At 35.1% G+C, this 18,650-nt stretch overlaps 1 protein-coding gene across 2 annotated transcripts in view; it reads left to right on the top strand.

The window, feature by feature from the left end:
* Positions 1–18,650, top strand: part of FCHSD2 (FCH and double SH3 domains 2) — a 335,963-nt gene that overhangs the window by 275,239 nt on the left and 42,074 nt on the right. The window lies entirely within an intron of this gene.

Raw genomic sequence — 18,650 nt, 5'->3', positions numbered from 1 at the left:
AACCTGAAAAAAGATCTTAAAGTTCATTTAGGTCAAAATCTTTGCTTTACTCAGCTCCTAACCATGTATAACATTATGATATTTCTTATACTTACTCTTTTCACTGCCATAAACAATGGAAACTTTTTTTCTTGCTATGTGATAGGTTAATTGGATTCTGCCTCCACAAACTCGTATTTGTTCCTTTCTCTAAGCCCATATTCCTTTTCCCTGAAGTAACAGGCTTCTAATTGATATTCCTGCCAAGATACCTTCTCCCTCCATAGTCCAGGCCTCAAGGCCCCAGCTGCCAAAAGCCATCTCCCTAATGTACATATATAATCAATTTACTATAAAATTACCTTTCCATCTCCTCTAGAGTAAAACACAACCTCCTTACTTAGCCTGACTTTCAAGACCTTCCACCATTTGTTTCCCACTTCCCTGCTGTCTTATCTCAGTACTCTGCTTATACATTCTGGCACTCACTGTTGCTCAGATTCATGCTGCCCTCCCCACAGTATCCATCATGGAGGGAGTATATTCATTCCACATCATACAATCTTTCCCATCCTTCAAAGTCTGCCTTAAAAACTACCTTCTCAGTGATGCTTTTCCTCAATCCTCATTTCCCTCCCCAGCAAAAGTATATCTGCTTAAAGTACTTTGTTCTGGATCTTTCCTTTGTCCATGTCTTACTCAACTAGCTATCCTACCTATTTGTGTTTGTCCTAGAAGGCAGAAAGTGTGTCATTTTTTAGTTTCTGTCTCAAGCACTACCCACAAGACTATACATAAACCAAGAGCTGGGAGGGCCTCAAAAGTCAACTCACCTAACCCTTTCATTTTACAGAGGAGGAAATTGAGGACCAAAGAAATTAGGAAATTTGTCCCATGACTCCGAAATGAAACTTTGACCACTGACTCTTAAGTTAGCACACTTTTCATGGAACTACATTGTCTCCATATGTTGAATTTACTGAAGAAATATTTTATAATCAAATGTAAAATATAGATATGGATATTATATATGTAAACACAACACAAAAATATATGCTAGTCATAGAATAATGTAGCTGTGAATCATTGGATATGACTTCAACTTGTCCAGAAAACAAGCATGATATAATGATTAAACCTTGTGACTAGTTGCTTATGAGCAGCCCAAATATTGGATTTGGTCTTTGTGCTATTTACAGTTGTCACAAGAGTATTTGCACTTGATTAGATGGGATTCAAGTACATTGTGGCCCTGTTTGGATCACCTGATTAATTCAAGAACTGATCCCTTAATTGATTCAAATAAGTGGGCAGCAACTACTGTTGCTTGAATTATCTTTTAATTCTAAATCATACTTTCTCCTGATGTTTATGATTTTTTAAAATTACATTTCCCTGTCATACATAATTTGTCTAGGAAGAGTGCTAGGGCAGGCATATAATGGGAAGTTCCTGATCACAGGATCTCTAGATCACATCTTTTAGAGTTTCAGTATCCTCTTCTGTAAAGTAGAAATTGGAATCTTTAGCCTGACTCCCCACCATAGTATTGTGAGAATCAAAAAAAAAAATTGATACAGGAAAAGTTTTAATCTCTAATAGCTTAAAACAACACTGTGACTTTTGTAATAGTTGTCTAAAACCAAGAACACCTAGGTCTTTAAGCACTTAAGAATCCACAGAACCCTTTGCTCACAATAACTATCAAAGGATACAACACCATTAAATGATGGCTCTAAAACACAGATTCAGGTCTTCTAATTTCCTTGCCTCTCTTTTTTGGTACATAAAACCAAGGAAACATAAAAAGAAGCGTCTATTAGCAAGTGAGTCGACATTAATTAACCATAAATATCAGTCATATGACTATGAAGAATAATTATTGGCTAGAGTGTTAACATGCAGCCAGGTGATAGAGGAACACTAGACCTAGAGTAAGGAAGATTTGAGTTCAAATCCTGCCTCAGCCGCAATATATATCCCTGACACTGACTCTTACCACATCAATCTGCTCCAGAAATGTAGCAGTAAAAATATTGGTGTTACTTGTTGTCACCAGAAAATCCTAAGTTCTCCAGTTGCATTGAGAGCCTTCAAAGTGAAACTGACTCAGACTGGTTCAAGATTAAATCTCTCAGAAAATAATTAGTCTGGTACAAATACAATTTTGAAGACATCTGTGGAAAACAAGTACACTCACAAATCACCTACATCAGACAGATTGAACTATGTGAGGCTATCCAGAGACATAACCTAATTAAAAGATGGCTTATGACAGACACTTATGAAAGAAAAAAATTGAATAACAACAGATCAAATCATCCAGAAACAAGAAGCATAACTGAAAAAATACTGTTCTTATCTTACTGGACCTTTGTACACACAGCACCCAGGCCTGTCACCTGAGCATACCTCCTTAGCATATTAAAAGTTTTACTTTTGGGGCAGCTAGGTGGCTCAGTGGATAGAACACCAGCCCTGGAGTCAGGAGTACCTGAGTTCAAATCCAGGCTCAGACACTTAATAAGTACCTAGCTGTGTGCCTTGGGCAAGCCACTTAACCCCATTTGCCTTGCAAAAACCTAGGGGGGAGAAAAGTTTTACTTTCTCTGGGTGTTTGCATGCTTCCTGGCATTTCACGGATAGATTTTATACATAAGAATAGATATAAATATGATGTTATCTTGGGAGTTTTCATCTAAAATATGCCAAAATCTTCAAAAAAGTTGTTCAAGAATCATTTCCTGTTCTCTAGATGCATTTCTTTAGAGTGCTATTTAAAGATAATCCAAAATGTATTGTGAGATATTCCATATGAGTTTATTGCAAAAGAATACATCCCTTACCCTGAATGTGTATGGTCAGCCTTGGAAAATGACATTAAAATAATCTAAGATAAGAGAAACACTAAATGATCAAAATCACTTTCTTTTTGTTGGAGAGGGGATTACTGGAATAGAATGTATGTGCTGCTAGACATGGGCCTTTCAATGGTCAGTTTTGCTTCTCTTCTCCATTATGAAAAAGAGATGGCTTATAGAAGATAGAATGTTATGCAATAACTGGTATTAGAAAAAAAGCAAAAGGTATCAATAAAACTCAATAAATTAAGTGGAGGTGGATTAGATAATTTCCTCAGATCCCATGAACTGAAAGAATGTAAGCTCTGTCCTAAAAGTCCATCCTTTTTTTCATTATATTTCCTCATTTCTGCATTCTATATTTCAGTCACACTGGACTTCTGGCTGTAACCCATTTTTAACATGCCATCTCCTATTTCTGAGTCTTTGCAAAAAGTCATTCCCTGTACTTAGAGAAAGTTCCCTCCTCATCTTCAACTCACAGAATCCTTATCTTTCTTTAAGGGTTCAGCTTTGTGAAGTCTCTTCTAATCTTCTTCCCCCTCAACTGTTGGCTATTGGTCATATCTCCTTCCTCTCATTATTTTGTATTTACTTATCTAAGCACATGTACTTCTCATCTCCTCATCCCTTGATAGAATGGTACAAAAAAGAAAAAAATCCTTAAAAAGTCATCATTTTTGTGCTGTTACATTGTTTCTTCCTTTCTTTTGTTTATGCCAGTCCTCTTAATCTCCTTTCCTTCCTCTTCCCTTTTCATTAACTAAGCAATTTCAGCTTATCACTGGTTCAAAATCAATAAACCCCCCCTTGTTTACATAAAATCACTGAGGCAGTAAACTCTTTCCTGTTTCTAGAGGACATCTCTACACACACACACACACACACACACACACACACACACACACACACGCGCGCGAATATTTATTAGTCGATGTTATTGAGTGTTGTAGCACTAGGCACTATGGGATACAAAGGAAGTGCTAGATACAAAGGAAGTGCTAGGCTGGAATTCTTGCTGACGTTATGGTCTTGAATTTTATAGTTGTTTTCATAGGTCAGGAATCTGATTTTATAGGTGTAAGTATTCCCTCCATCTTTGCTAATCTCGTTTATCCTCCTGGAGATCAGTATAGTAATAAACTTCTCTATACTCAGACAAGACTTCTGCCCTGTCATCTGTCCCATACCCCAGTTCTTTCTAGCTTGGTAGGATGTGCTAGAGCTTATGTTCTTCTGACATGTGGCCTGTAGGGTTACTCCATACCCTGATGAGACATCAAATTAAGATCTAAGTAGAAGATTGTAATAATTTATTAAATATCACTTTTGCTTCATTACACAATAAAGGATTCAGTTGTATGCTGCATTTGTTTTGCAAACATCTTTATTGAGTATTTTCTGGTTATAAGACTTGATGGAGGAGACAAAGATCAAGAGAAAAACACCTCTATCTTACAGGCTCTTGACCTATCAGGAAACATAAGATGTTAAATAAATATTATACAAATTAGAATATAGGGAAATAGAAAGGCTATAGTCTTAAAAATATATTCTCCACTAAATTCTTTCTTCAATTTCACCTTCCTATTGGGCCTCCCTTCATCCTTGGATCTCTCCCTCTTTACCCCCCACCCTGAGATCTGGAAGGCTGTGCCCATGGAACCAGCCTAGCTCTGAGCAGACACCCTCATCATCAGGAGATGTGAGTTTTGTCTATGGCAATTCATAATCTTAGTAAGTTTTCCCTCTGAGAATCTCTCTTGTATAGCTTGTTTATACATAATTGTTTTGCAATTTGTCTCCCACATTAGACTCCCTGGATGAAAGAACTGGTGTTTTTTATTTTGTTTTATTTTTTGCTAGTCTTTGTCTATCCAAGGCTAACGTATAAGGAGGCTCTTGATAAATGCTGGTTGATTGATTTATAGATGGATGGCTTCACTAAGGCATAGATAGACAACACAAACACCAACTGGCATATATCTTCCTCTAAATCTTCACCCATAAAAACTTGCCTTTTTTTCAATTCTCGGTTCCAATGTAGCCAGCCTCCTTTTAAATTCCCAGTTGAAAGTATTCTTTTTCCCTTCTCAAATTTTCTAGAGGTTTTTGTCTGAATCAAATTAGGTTCTAAGTTACATGGTGTCAGGAATTGTCTCATTTTTCATCTTTATATTCTCAGCCTCCAGCACAGTGTTGTATATAACTGATTGTTTAATAAAGATTTATTGAATTCCAGAAGGATATGAGAGGTACAAAAATGAGAGGTTGAAGAGAGGAGAAATTCCCTAAAACATAGCAAGGGGGAAAAGGAGTTATTTGAAGGCATCATGAAATCTCTGGAACATCCCTTGGCTGAGACCTCAAGACTGATCTAGGAAATTCTTTCCTCTATCCTAAGACTTCTTTGTTGTTGTGCTATAAAGTTTACTGAATTCTTCATCCCAGCTTGGCTTTGATTTTCTTGGCTGCCAGAGTTAAAAAATCTACTTGCTGTACCCTGGTTCCTAATTATTTATCATAGAGACATTAAGTAAATGAGGTATACCCAAGGTTCCAAAGCTAGTTTTGTGTCAGAATCTGTAGGGATAATGTCAATCATTATTGCCCTTATTGGATTTCTAAAGTACATGACAATCACTGGCTATTAAACACACAGGATAGAATATTAGAGGAGAGCGACCTTAGAAATGATCTAAGCAGCTTACAGAAGAAAACTGAGGTCCAATTTTAGTCCTTTACATTATCACTCAGTAATATAATCATATTGGTAACAAGTAGGCAATCCTAGCTAATTGCTATAATTGCTGCCAGTGATTGATGAATATGAAAGGTCTCTTTAATTTTGGCCACACACTTAGTGGAAGCTATATTTTAGAAAGGACTTTAGAACATGCTCCAGAAGAAGACCATAAGGTAAGAGGAAAAAACTTGAAGCAAACTATAAAAGGATTATGCCTGGGATGGAGAGATACACTAATAGTCTTGAAATTAAGAAACCTGATCACCAATCTTAGAACTAGGAGCAATGGGTAAAAGGAATAGAGATGAGATAACAAGAAAACTTCCTAACAATTAGAGATGTAGAATGTTCTGACTTATGTATGGCTCCCCATCACTGAAAGTACTTACAAAAAAGACTAGATTACCATTTTTTAAGGATATTGTAGATGGTTATATTACTTACACAGGTAGATCTTGAGGGTTTCAGAGGTTCTATGCAACTATGAAATCTGTGATCCCAGGAAATAAAAAGATACTTTTCATTTAAGAAAGGTTATGATTTCTCATTTTCTATCTTTAAAAAGAAAAAAGAGCTAGAAAATAGATCAAGGAAAGCTAATTTAAGAAAACAGAAAACTCAGATACCATATTTCAAGAAATTATACAAGAAAACTATCCAAATCTATTAGGACAGCAAGAAATTAGAATCTACCCATCAACTCCTGAAAGAAATCCCAAACTGAATCTGGACTTTCCAAGACAGAAAATGTTGTAAATGGCAGAAAGAGTCCAAATACTAAAGGGCCACAGTACTTAAATGGCAGCTACTATGAAGGAGATAAAATCTTAGAATGTTTTTGTTCAGTAGTTTTTCAGTCATATCTGACTCTTCATGACCCCATTCAGGATTTTCTTGTCAAAGATACTGGAGTGGTTTGCCATTCCCTTCTCCAACTGAGGTAAGCAGGGTTAAATGACTTGCCCAGGAACACATAGCTAGTAAGGGTCAGAGTCTGTTTTTAAACTCCAGTCTTCCTGATTCTAAACCCAGCTCTCTATCACCTAGCTGCCTAAATCTTATAATATTTCCAAAAGATAAAGACTATAATCAAGTATAACTTAACCTTGCAAAATTGAATACAATCCTGGGGTATGGGGTAGGTGAGTGGCTTTTATTAGAATAGAGGACTTTCAAAATTTTCTGATAAGAGGGGCAATTAGATGCACAGTGGATAGGGTTCCAGTCCTAGAGTCAGGAGGACTTGAATTCAAATTCAATCTTACGTTCTTACTAGTTATATGACTCTGGGCAAATCACTCAACTCTTATTGCCTCCCCCCCCCAAAAATTCTGATGAGTATAAAGTTTGAAATGCACCTACATGAAGCAAGAAAAGCCTAAAATGTTCAATACATATGAGCAATTTTAGAAGTAGACAAATAATGAACGTGCTTAAGGTTCAAATAGAGTAAAGAAAAGTGTCCCTTGAGAATCAAGATGTCTTCAAGAGAGGCCATTAAATAAGCCAGAGGCTCAGATGTTTTTTGCTATGTTTTGTTGGTTTTAGCAGGTACTCTGACTTCACTCTTTCAGAGTAAGGGTAACAACACTTCCCCCGGAGTAAGGCTAACAACACTTTCTCAGCATTTGTGGGGTACTCCTGAGAGATTGGAAATGTCTCTCTCTAATACTATTGCCTTACTCTCATGTTCCAATTTGTTCACCACCCCCTCACTGTTAGCTGCTAGTGATTACGTATTTCCATTTAAATAGTTAACATCAATTTGAGTTTACAAAGAAACATTTACTTAAAAGTTCAGGAAAGAACAGAAGTACAAATATTCCTTTCTAACAAGTTGGAGCACATTCTCCCCTATGATCACTTTGGTCTCTGGGGAGAAGGGGCTCAGACTTGATAATGTTTTTACATAATATTAGTCCCATAAAGTTCACATTCTAATGCTTTCAGTTTTAATGAGGAGACACTATGCAGGCATGTTTCCATAAACAAATTATATACAAAATAAATTGGGGCTAAAATGGAGTAGGGCTAGGAAAAGTTTCTGGTAGACAGTAAAACTTTTACTGATTATTGAAGGAAACTGAGAGTGAAAATAAGGAGAGGAATAGAATAGCCATGGAAAATATCCAGAGTTGAGTGAGGGACAGCAAGGAGTCCATTGTTATTGGATCACAGTATATGTGGAAGCATATAAGTTGTGAGAAGACTAGAAATATATTGGTTCTGGTTATGAAGGGCTTTAACAAAAAGGAATTTTATATTTGATCCTGAAAGTAATAAGGAGCCACTGGAATTTATTAAATGGAGTAAGAGCAGAAAGGAAGTCCCTTATCAGAATTATATTTTAGGAAGATCAAGTTCACAGATGAATTGTAAATGATGAATTGGAGGGGGAAGAGAAGGACTTGAGGTAGGCACCAAACAGCAAGCAGTTGTAATAATCCAGACATAAGGTGTCTGCAGGGCTAACACTACCAGGGGAGCATAGTCGAGATGTTACAGAGATAGATGTGACAATTTGACAACTGTTTGGATCTGAAGAGTGATAGTGAGGAATTGAGGAAGATGCCTAGGTGGTGAACCTGGGTGATTGGGAAGACAATATTGCCCTTGATGATAACAGGGAAGTTAGGAAGAGGGGAGGGTTTGAAGGAAATGAGTTCAGTTTTGGTCATTCATGTTGAGTTTAAGACATACTTTTCCTTTTTTTACTCCTTCTAATTTCTGATATTCACTAAAACCTGGCTCCTTCTTGATGACACTGCATCCCTTTTCAAGTATTAATTGTACTTTTGTTCATAACTCTCAACTCATTTGTGAGTTGAGATTCTCTCATTCCCTTTGCTACTTTTTGTGTTCATGAACACTATTCCTTTATATGATAATATTTTCTGTTTTATTATTCTATCTTTCCCTCTGCTCTATGATTGCTAACTCAGTTCTTTGATTCTGCAGTTCCTTACCAGGCCTTTAACCTTGCACTGGGCTACACTATTTTTGGTTGCCATTTTCATCCTCTTGGTAATTAAGCTTTTCACTTTCATCTATGCTCAAATCCCTTGTCCTCTTTTCAGTTGTCAATCATTCCCTGCAGACCCCAACTTTAAATTCCTCCTTACCATTCACCTCACTTGTTTCTAGTGAACAGAGCTGGAGAAAGTCATCAAACTGTGCTACTTGAGTCCATGTTTCAACTGGGAAGCCATCCTTTTACCCCCTCTGATTGGTTCATAATTCTGTTCACCCTATAGCTGTTACTGACTTTTTTATCCTTCCTCATGACTACCATGGTATCCCTTCTACCATTCTGTCAACTGAGGATATTGCTTCATATTGCACCAAAAAATGGAGACTATTCCTAGAGTATACCCTTTTTTATTCTTATTTCACTTAGATACCTTCCCCCATTATCTCCTTACCCTTGTCTCTGATTAAAAAAAAAAATTGACCCTGGGGGCAACTGGGTGGTGCAGTGGATAGGGCACTACTCCAGGAGTCAGGAAGAACTGAGTTCAAATTTGGTCTCAGACACTTAATAATTGCCTAGCTATATGACCTTGGCCAAGTTACTCTTAACCCCACTGCCTTAAAATTAAAAAAAATTAAATTAAAAAAAAATGACCCTTTTTATCAACGCAAAAAACCTCTCATATCAGGGATTCTTAACCTTTTTTTTTATGGACTCCTTTGGCTGTCTGCCTAGGGGCTTCTTTTAAGATTAATGCCTCTAAAAGCATAAAATAAAATACATAAAATTATCAAGAATTCAATTATACTAAAATACAATTATCAAAATATTTTTTAAAAACAAGTTTATGGAGCAGCTAGGTGGCACATTGGATAGAGCTCCTACCCTAGAGTCAGAAGAACCTAAGTTCAAGTGCGGCCTCAGACACTTAATTAACTAGCTATGTGACCATAGGCAAGTAGCTTAACCCCATTGCCTTAAGTAAATTTTTAAAATTTAAAAAAAAGTTTATAAACTTTAGATTAAAACATGATCCATGTGATCCTTGCTATAAATCCTCAGCCCCTCCTAGCTTTTCCAATAGATCTTACTTTGATCCTCACAATTTCTCTAAACTTCAGTTCCTCTCTATATACTATCTCTTTCTCTTCTGGTTACAAATATGTCAGTGTCTCTTTCATCCTAAAAAATTGCTCTGTTGATCCAGCCATCCCTCGTGCTATAATTCCATATTTTTTCTGTACTTCTTGACCAGTCTCCTAGAGAAAGATTTCTCCTACTCTCTTCTAAACTTTCTGTGCAAATCTGACTTCTGATTTCATCACTCAATTAAAATTGCTTTCTCCAAAGTAACCAGTGATCTCTTAATTGTCAAATCTAATGGCCTTTTCTCAAACCTCATTTTTCTTGACCTTTCACACTAGCTCCCTCTCCTCCTGAGTACTTTTTTTCTTTCTAAATGTTAATGGCTAGCACTCTCTTAGTTATTAGAACTTTATCCAAGTCATTTCCATTAACTGTGGGTGTTCCCTTAATGCTTTATACTCAGTTTGCTTCTTTTGCCTCTACATTAGCTTACTTGGTGATCTCTTCAGCTTCTGTATATTCAGCTGCCACCTTTATGTAGATGATTGCCTGACTGCTCTCTTTTCCCTCATTGGAATACATCCTATCTTCTTCCTCCCTTCACTGACAGATCCCAAACATTTTGCACCTTAACAGGTATTTTCATGATTTTCTCCAAACAAAATTAATCAGGTTTTGGTGCCAGTGCAACAATAATGAATCCCTCCACACCGAAGTCAAACGGTCCTCATTCAATAGAGTCAAACAGTCACTGGGTCCATACTTGAATCCTTTCTAATTTGGCAAGAACCTGCTAGTTTCCTGGCTTTTGAGAACAGCAGCTTTGGAGTATTACTTAAGTGAAGAATGAAAACTAATAAATTATTTTTAAATTCCAGATATGAAAAGAACAAGCAGAGACTTTGTTTCAACTGTTTATTCTCTTTTGAACTTGATTTTTAACATTGAAACATTGTGAAAGCACAAGCCTTTTTATGAACCTTTTACCCATACCTCTGGATTAGACAGATGGATGATAGTAAACATTTACTATTTCAGTACTGTCATATGAGCTAATATATATATGAATTTGTTTTAGAAAATATCAATCATTAGATAAAAATCCATATTATGATTATTGCTCAGTAAAGGTCAATATAGTATAAAGGAATAGAGCCCCAGACTGTTCTAAAAGATACTCCTCTTTAAGGGTCAGATCGACCTGGAAGGAGCATTCTCTACCATTAATTCACTGGGTGTGTTTTTCAGTCTCTTTCAATCACTGCTTCAAATTCTTCCTCTGTAATATGACGGTGTTGATACTAGAAATCCTAGATCTCTTTCAGCTCAAAGCTTGATTTAGACATAGCCCTGCTCCCACACAGTGTAGCAATCACCACCATCAATCAGCAAGCATTACTGGAGTGGGTACTCTTTGCTAGCTACTTTGTATCCCTAGGAATTAGAGAACTAAAGACATAAGCAAAAACAATTGCAAACCTCACAGACTCAGACTAGCCGATTATCTCCAGAAGATATATAAACTTATGTTGGTAGGCAGATGGCTTTTGTTGTCTTTCCTGTCTGACTAGTGTGTGAGGCCAGAGCCAAGTTCACATCGATGAGTCTTCCTAACTTCAGGCTTGGCACTCTATCCTTTTGACCATTCAGTTGTCCCAAGTGAATAGGTAAGGATTCTGTAAGTGGGTATTAGATAGATACAGATAATTTGGAGGGATAGGAAGTAGCAGCTGGGGATAAGGAAATCATTATGTAGAAAGTGACATTTGAGCTGGACTTTGAAAGAGTACATTCCAGGCAGTGGATTAAAGGGTTTTGATGTTTTAAGTGATTTGCCACAACTTTTTAAGTGCCAGAGAGCATAGATCATAGAGATGAAATTAGGAAGATCTGAACTTGAATCCCTTTTCAAACATTTAGTAACTATGTAATCTCAGGCAAATCCCTTAATCTCTATAACACTTACTTTTCTCATCTATAAAATAAGGGATTTTGACTAGATAAGTTCTAAGGTAGAATTCCACTTTTAAATGTATGTGGTCTTATGATCCTTTAAACTGGAACTTGAATCCAGATAATTAGTCCTGTTACTCGCTTTTAAAGGAATGTACAAACTTTGACTTTGGTGACAAAAATAATGCTTATTTTTTAAAAATAATTATATTGTATAAACCTTTTCAGACCCAACTAGTAATGTAAACAACACCACTCTGAAATTATCCTAGTCTTACCTTTTGTTGAGTGAAATTTCCTATATTTGAATTTCAAAAAAAAATCAAAATTACAAAGAAACAAATACAGTTAAACATTTAACATTTAGTATAATTAAAAGAACTTTAGATTTGGAGTCAGAGAACCTGGCCCTGCTATTTAAGAGCTGTGTGATTTCAAGAAGTTTCCTCCTTTATAAAGTAAGGAAATATTTGCTCTATTCACATGAGTAAGTGTATGGAGTAGGGCAAGAAAATTATGAAAAGAAATTTAACCAAACAGAAAAAGAAATAAAATAACTTCTTAAAAATTAGAATTGGGCAAAAGGAAGCTAATGATTTTATAAGACATCAAGAAATAATAAAATCAAAAGAATGAAAAAAAACAGAAGAAAATATGAAACATCTCATTAGAAAAATAGCTGACATAAGCAGGGAGCAGTGATATAAGCATTGTTGGACTCCTGGAAAAGTTATGGTCAAAAAATAGTCTAGGCACTTTATTTCAAAAGATTAAGGAAAATTTCCCTGAAGTTTTAGAATGAGAGGGTAAACTTAGAAATAGAAAAAATCTTCCACTCACCATCTGAAACAAATCCCAAGATGAAAACTGATGGAATGTTATGACTAAGTTTCAAAGCTCCCAGGTCAAGGAGAAAAAACTACAATCAACTGAAGGGAAAACTGTAATATGGTGAAGCTAGTCAGGATAGCACAAGATTTAACAGCTTTTACATTAAAAGACCGAAAGGTATGGAATAATATATTTAAAGATCAAAGGAGCTGGGCTTGCACCAAGAATAACTTATCCAGCAAAACTGTCTGTTATCCTGAATGAAAATGAATATAGATTATTTAATGGACCAACAATCTTTTAGGCATTTGTGAAGGAAAGAAGTCAGAACTGAATGGAAAATTTAATCAGTATTTTAAATGAAATGGAAAATTATTTACAAAATTGTAATCTATGTAGATCAACAGAAGAGGAAATACAATAGCTAAATAAACCTATTTTAGAAAAAGAAATAGAGCCAGGGCATGAATGAGTTTCCTAAGGGAAAAATTTATCAAACCAAATGAATATACATGTGAATTCTACCAAATATTTAAAGATCAACTAATTCCAACATTAAATAAATTATTTGCAATAGGCAAATTAAAAGTCCCTAAAAACTCTTGTTATGAAAGAAATACGGTGCAGATAACTTAAATCAGGAAAAGTTAAAAACAAAAAGAAATTATAGACTAATTTCATTAGTGAAAATAGATGTAAAAATTCTAAATAAACTACTTCTTAGGAGACTATAGCAATATAGAACAAAGATTATACAAAGTGACTAAATGAGATTATATCAGGAATGCAGGGATTATTAAACATAAAGAAAGCTATTTACATAATTGTTTATATCAAAAACAAAATAACAAAAATCATGATTAAGGCCATAAATGCAGAAAAAGTTTTTGACAAAATATAACATTCCTTCCTATTTAAAAATTCTTCAGATTTGAAAATTGGAGAGAGGGTGCAATTAAGGTGGCCCAGTAGATAGGGCACTAGGCCTATGGTCAGGAGAATCAGAATTCAAATCTAACCTTAGACTGACTGTGTGATCCTGAGTAAGTCATTTAACTTCAATTGTCTCCCCCAAAAAAGTGTATGTATAAATGAATTTTTCCTTAAAATTTCTACTTAAAACCATTAGTAAGCATTATTTGTAATGGAGATAAGAGAAACCTTCCCAGTAAGATCAGAGTGAAACAAGGGTGCCATTATCACCAGTATTTTTCAATATTGTATTAAAAATGCTAGCATTAACAATCAGAGAAGAAAAAGAAAGTGAAACAATCAGAATGGACAATGAGATATTTAACTGATCTCTTTTTGCATCTGATATGATAATATACTTAGAACATCCTAGAAATTCAACTAAAAATTTAGTTAAAATAATCTTAATAATGTAATGTGGATTATAAAATAAATCCATAGAAATCATCAGCATTTTTATTTATCACCAGTAAAATTTCACAAGAGAAATTAAGAAATAGATCATTTAAAATTACTATAGACTATAAAATACCTGGGGATTATACCCTCTAAGACAATCCCAGGAACTATTCAAACATAATTATAAAACTTTTAATCATTTTTAAATAATTGGAGAAATATTAATTGTTCATGGGTGGGCAGAATCAGTATGATAGAAATGTCAATTCTACCTAAATGAACCTGCTTATTCAATGCCATCACAATTAAATTACCAAAAATTTATTTTATTGGGCTAAAAATAAATGAGTTAATTTGGAAAAGGTCAAGAATATATAGCGAATTAGTGGAAAAATGCAAAGGAAAGAGGTTTAGTAATACCAGATGCTATATGGCAACAATTATATCAAAACTTATCTGGTACTGGCTAAGAAATAGAAAGGTGGATTCATGGAACAGAGTGGACATACAATACAGTACTAATTGATTGTAATTACCTTGTGTTTGACAAATGTAAAGATTTAGGCTTTGGGGATAAAAATACATTATTTGGTAAAAAAAAATTGTTGGGAAAACTGTAAAGCAATCTGGTAGAAAATGTATATGGATTAATATCTCACACAAGTTACCAAGATATGGTCAAAATGGATATATGACCTAGATGTAAAGGGAAATATCTTAAGAAAATTAAGATTTTTACAGATAGAAGAAGGATTTATGAATAAATGAGATAGAGATAAAATGGATAATTTTGATTACAATAAATTTTGAAAGTTTTGTAGAAATAAAAACTATGTAGGCAAGATTATGAGGAAAGCAGAAAAATGGGGAAATTTTTATAGTTTCTTGGATAAAGGTCTCATATCTCAAATAAATAGAGAACTTTATAAGAATGTTCATCATTCTCTAATTGACAAATGGTCAAAGGATATTTTTTGATGAAGAAAATAGAGACTATATGTAGTCATATAAAAAATCCTCTAAATCATCTTTGATTAGAAAAACAAAACATTAAAACAACTTTTAGATATCAACTCACACCTGTCAGAATGTCCAAAATGTCTAAAACAAGAAAATAACAAATGTTGTAGAGAATATAGAACAATTGGGACATTAATACTCCATTGGTGGAACTGTGAACTGATCCAACCAGTTTGGAGAGCACCCTGAAATTATGTTCAAAGTGTTATAAAACTGTATATATACCCTTTAACCCAGCAATACCATTATCACATCTTTTCCCCAGGGTAGTCAGGTAAATGTATATGTTCTAAAATACTTACAGCAGCTCTCTTTGTGATGACAAAAACTTGAAATTGTTGGGGAATGGCTGAACAAGTTGTGGTATATAATTGTAATAGAATGTTAATGCACCATAAGAAATAATGAACTGGTAGATTTTAGAAAATCTGGAAAAGATTTGCATGAAATAATGAAAAGTGACATGGGAAAACCAAAAGAACATTGTATACAGTCACAGCAATATCATTCAAAGAATAATTGTAAACAACTAAATTAGTCTGATTATATTAGGACCTATGAAAATACTAGCTTACCTCCAAAGAAAGAATTGATGATAAATGGAAGTATACGTAGTCTAGTTGTACTAATATTTATAAATCTGTGTCAAATGGTGACTATTTCTAGTGCAATGTGGTAGGTAAATATGGAGGAAGACAGTTCAGAAACTTAAAATGAAACAAAAATTGAATTAAAATTTTCTATTACTCTGTTTATTTTCATTATTATTTCTTGCTGATTTTTTTAAAGCAATTTTAAATTCTAACAATTTCTCCATGATTTTTTTGTTTATGTTTTGCTTAGAGTTCTTTTTAAAATTTATTTATTCTATGACTTTCTCTTTGGTATTTATTCATATTATCAGCATTCTTTGCTTTTCTTATTTTTTTGTGGTTGATTTTTATTTTCTTGTGAGTTTTTTTAATCCTTTCTCTGTTTCTTTATATTGTTTTTTGAAGGTTGTATAAAAAACTGCTTCTCTACAAGCCTGTTACTTCACCATCTTAACTGGATATCTAAGGTCATCAAAGATTTATAGTTGGAAAGGATCTTAGAAATTATACAATAATAATAATGATGACAACAATAACAGTAACAACGAGAATTAGTATAATGCTTTCAAGTAGTCAAAGCACCTTACATATATTCCTATTTGAGATACAACAGTGCTATTATTGCTGTTTTAAAAATGATAGAACTGAATCTCAGAGAGGTCAAATGGACTTGTTCAGGGACACACTCCAAGTAAATATCAGAAACTTGATTTGGACCTAGACTTTCCTGACTCCAGGTTCAGTACTTAGTACTACCCTCCAATACACTGGCCCACTAATCCAGCTGCTTTGTTTTACAAATGAAGAAAGTAAGAGGTGAGAAGACCTACCTAAGCAAGTCACTTTACTCTCACTGCCTTGCATCTAGGGCCATCTCCAGTCATCCTAATTCATATCTGGCCACTGGATCCAAATGTTCTGGAGAAGAAGGTGAGGCTGGTGACTTAGCCCAGCCCCCCCCCCACTTAAATTCAGTCATGTGCTTGTCATGGCATCACCTGGGTGATGTCATGGTCTTCTTCGAAAACGAAGGACAGGGCCAACTGGGTGGTACAGTGGATAGAGCACTGGCCCTGGAATCAGGAGGACCTGAGTTCAAATATGACCTCAGGCACTTAATAATTGTCTAGCTGTGTGACCTTGGGAAGTCACTTAACCCCATTGCCTCAAATAAATAAAATTTTTTTAAAAGAGAAAACAAAGGACAATCATAATCTTCATCATCATAGTTGCTCAGTTGAAGAATTGAGATTTGAACCCTGGGTTTTAGAAAGAACTCCCACCCTACAGTGCTATCCCAAAGGAACAAGATTTCCCTACAATGGTGAGGAGTTTGGCTCTCTACAAACCTCAAGTTCTTCTCCTTTATAGGAGAACCTTAACCCCAGGGTAATTATACAAAGAGGGCACAGGACAGTAAAACTCACTTCAGGGTGAGGTCACTTGGCTCTTCAGATACCCCACATTCTTTCCCCTTCACAGGGAAGGACTCAAACCTGAGGTAGAAGCAGAAATCTGGAGATTTATAATAGGTCCCTAGTGGATCTGAGGCTCACTGGAGAGGGAAGCAGATTTGTCTTGATCCTTTATGGCTCAGGTACAAGTCTTTCACATGTCTTGTGTGCTGAATAAAGCCTGGACTATATTCATTGTTATGTTAGCCTAAGTGCTTATATGAGAACTTTACTTTTTTCTGTGGAAACTTAGATACTAGCAAAATTTTTACATTCCCAGTGATAACTGGGGAGAGGAAACAAGACAGATTCTGATCTTGCTAAGGACAACCCTAGATGGAGGCTTGAGCTGAGAGAGAGATTTATATGAGAAACTTGATTGAACTTGGTATATTAAAAAACCCAAAACCTTACTTGTGAGCCACAGGTTATTTGCCTAAGGTTACACAGAACTGAGATTTGAACTGAGTTCCATTGATTCCAAAACCAGTGTTCTTTTCATAGCTCCATGCTTTCCACCTCCAGTGTTCATCTAGAGCAGGTTTTTTTTAACTGGGGGTTCCCAGGCTCAGTCTGTGAATAAATTTCAGGGAACCTAAAAATTTATATATAAAAAATTGCATCTTTATTTTTACTAACCTCTAACTGAAATTTTATATTTCTTTCAATTATTTAAAAATTGTATTCTATGACATGCGCCATAGGTTTCTCCAAACTGCCAAAGGGGTAAGAAGCCCATTCCAAAGCCAAGTGGAGCCAAGCTCATCCCTCTTCCACAGATAGCCCTTCTAGAACTTGAAGGTTCTGACATGGTTTCCCTAAGTAATCTGCTGACCAAACATAAATAATGATCCTGAAATGACCTATTCACTAATCTCCTAGAAATTCCTCATTCCTAATTATTATTTCTCCTTCTGATACTGCCACAAATATCTATCCTTATATCCCCTTTCCCTGCATTCAGTCCCTTCTTTCCTTTTTTAATCCTATTTCATTTAACTGGGGGGCTGCCTCTACATGTTAAAAAGGGGGCTGTTAAACTATGGAATGTAGGAGGAAAACCAAGATGATGAAATTCTATTCAAGGACAGGTTGAAAAACTAGAATGTTTAACCTGAAGAAAGAAAGAAAGTCTATGGAGAATATATCAGAAAGGCTATTCCATCCATGTAAGAATGAACCCTAATTCACTCAGCCATAATGAGCCTGTTTCCTCTACTGTTATATAGCAACTACCTGATAGGATTGCCTTGAGAATTTGAGGTAATCTGTGTCCTTTGTAAACTTTAAAGCCCTATAGAGGTATCTTTGGTTATTCTGGGGTAGCCTTTACCTCTCCAAATTTCAAGTTTCCTCCTCTGTAAAATAGGATTAATAATTCTTTGCCCTTTTTACCTCACTGAGTTACTGCTTTAGGTTATTTTGTAAACCTTTAAGGTTTGGGTAAATGAGTCATTTATCAACATCATTATAAGGATAAATAAATAACTTATAGTTCCTGTCATAATGGGGCTTTGACTTCAGTAGGGAAAATTAGGCTTCAGGGGAAAGTTGTTAGACAATTCAATGAAATTAAACAAGAACATGGAACATAAGGAAAGTGTAAACAGGATTCTATTTGCAGTTAGAGAAAGAAAATGCTGAACAAAATGGGAAGCAGTTTACATGGTGTTGACAAGTATTGAAAGAACTAATAAAGGGAGAAAGGACAGTTGAGAATGTCTTTACTAAGAGTAAGTAGATAATGTTTTAAGAAATTTAAAAAACAAATTTAAGCTATAACTT

The sequence above is a fragment of the Macrotis lagotis genome, chromosome 1, assembly GCF_037893015.1.
Source record: "Macrotis lagotis isolate mMagLag1 chromosome 1, bilby.v1.9.chrom.fasta, whole genome shotgun sequence".
NCBI classification, from domain to species: domain Eukaryota; kingdom Metazoa; phylum Chordata; class Mammalia; order Peramelemorphia; family Peramelidae; genus Macrotis; species Macrotis lagotis.
Note: the sequence above shows the minus strand (reverse complement) of the source record. Positions and strands in the feature narration are given on the sequence as shown.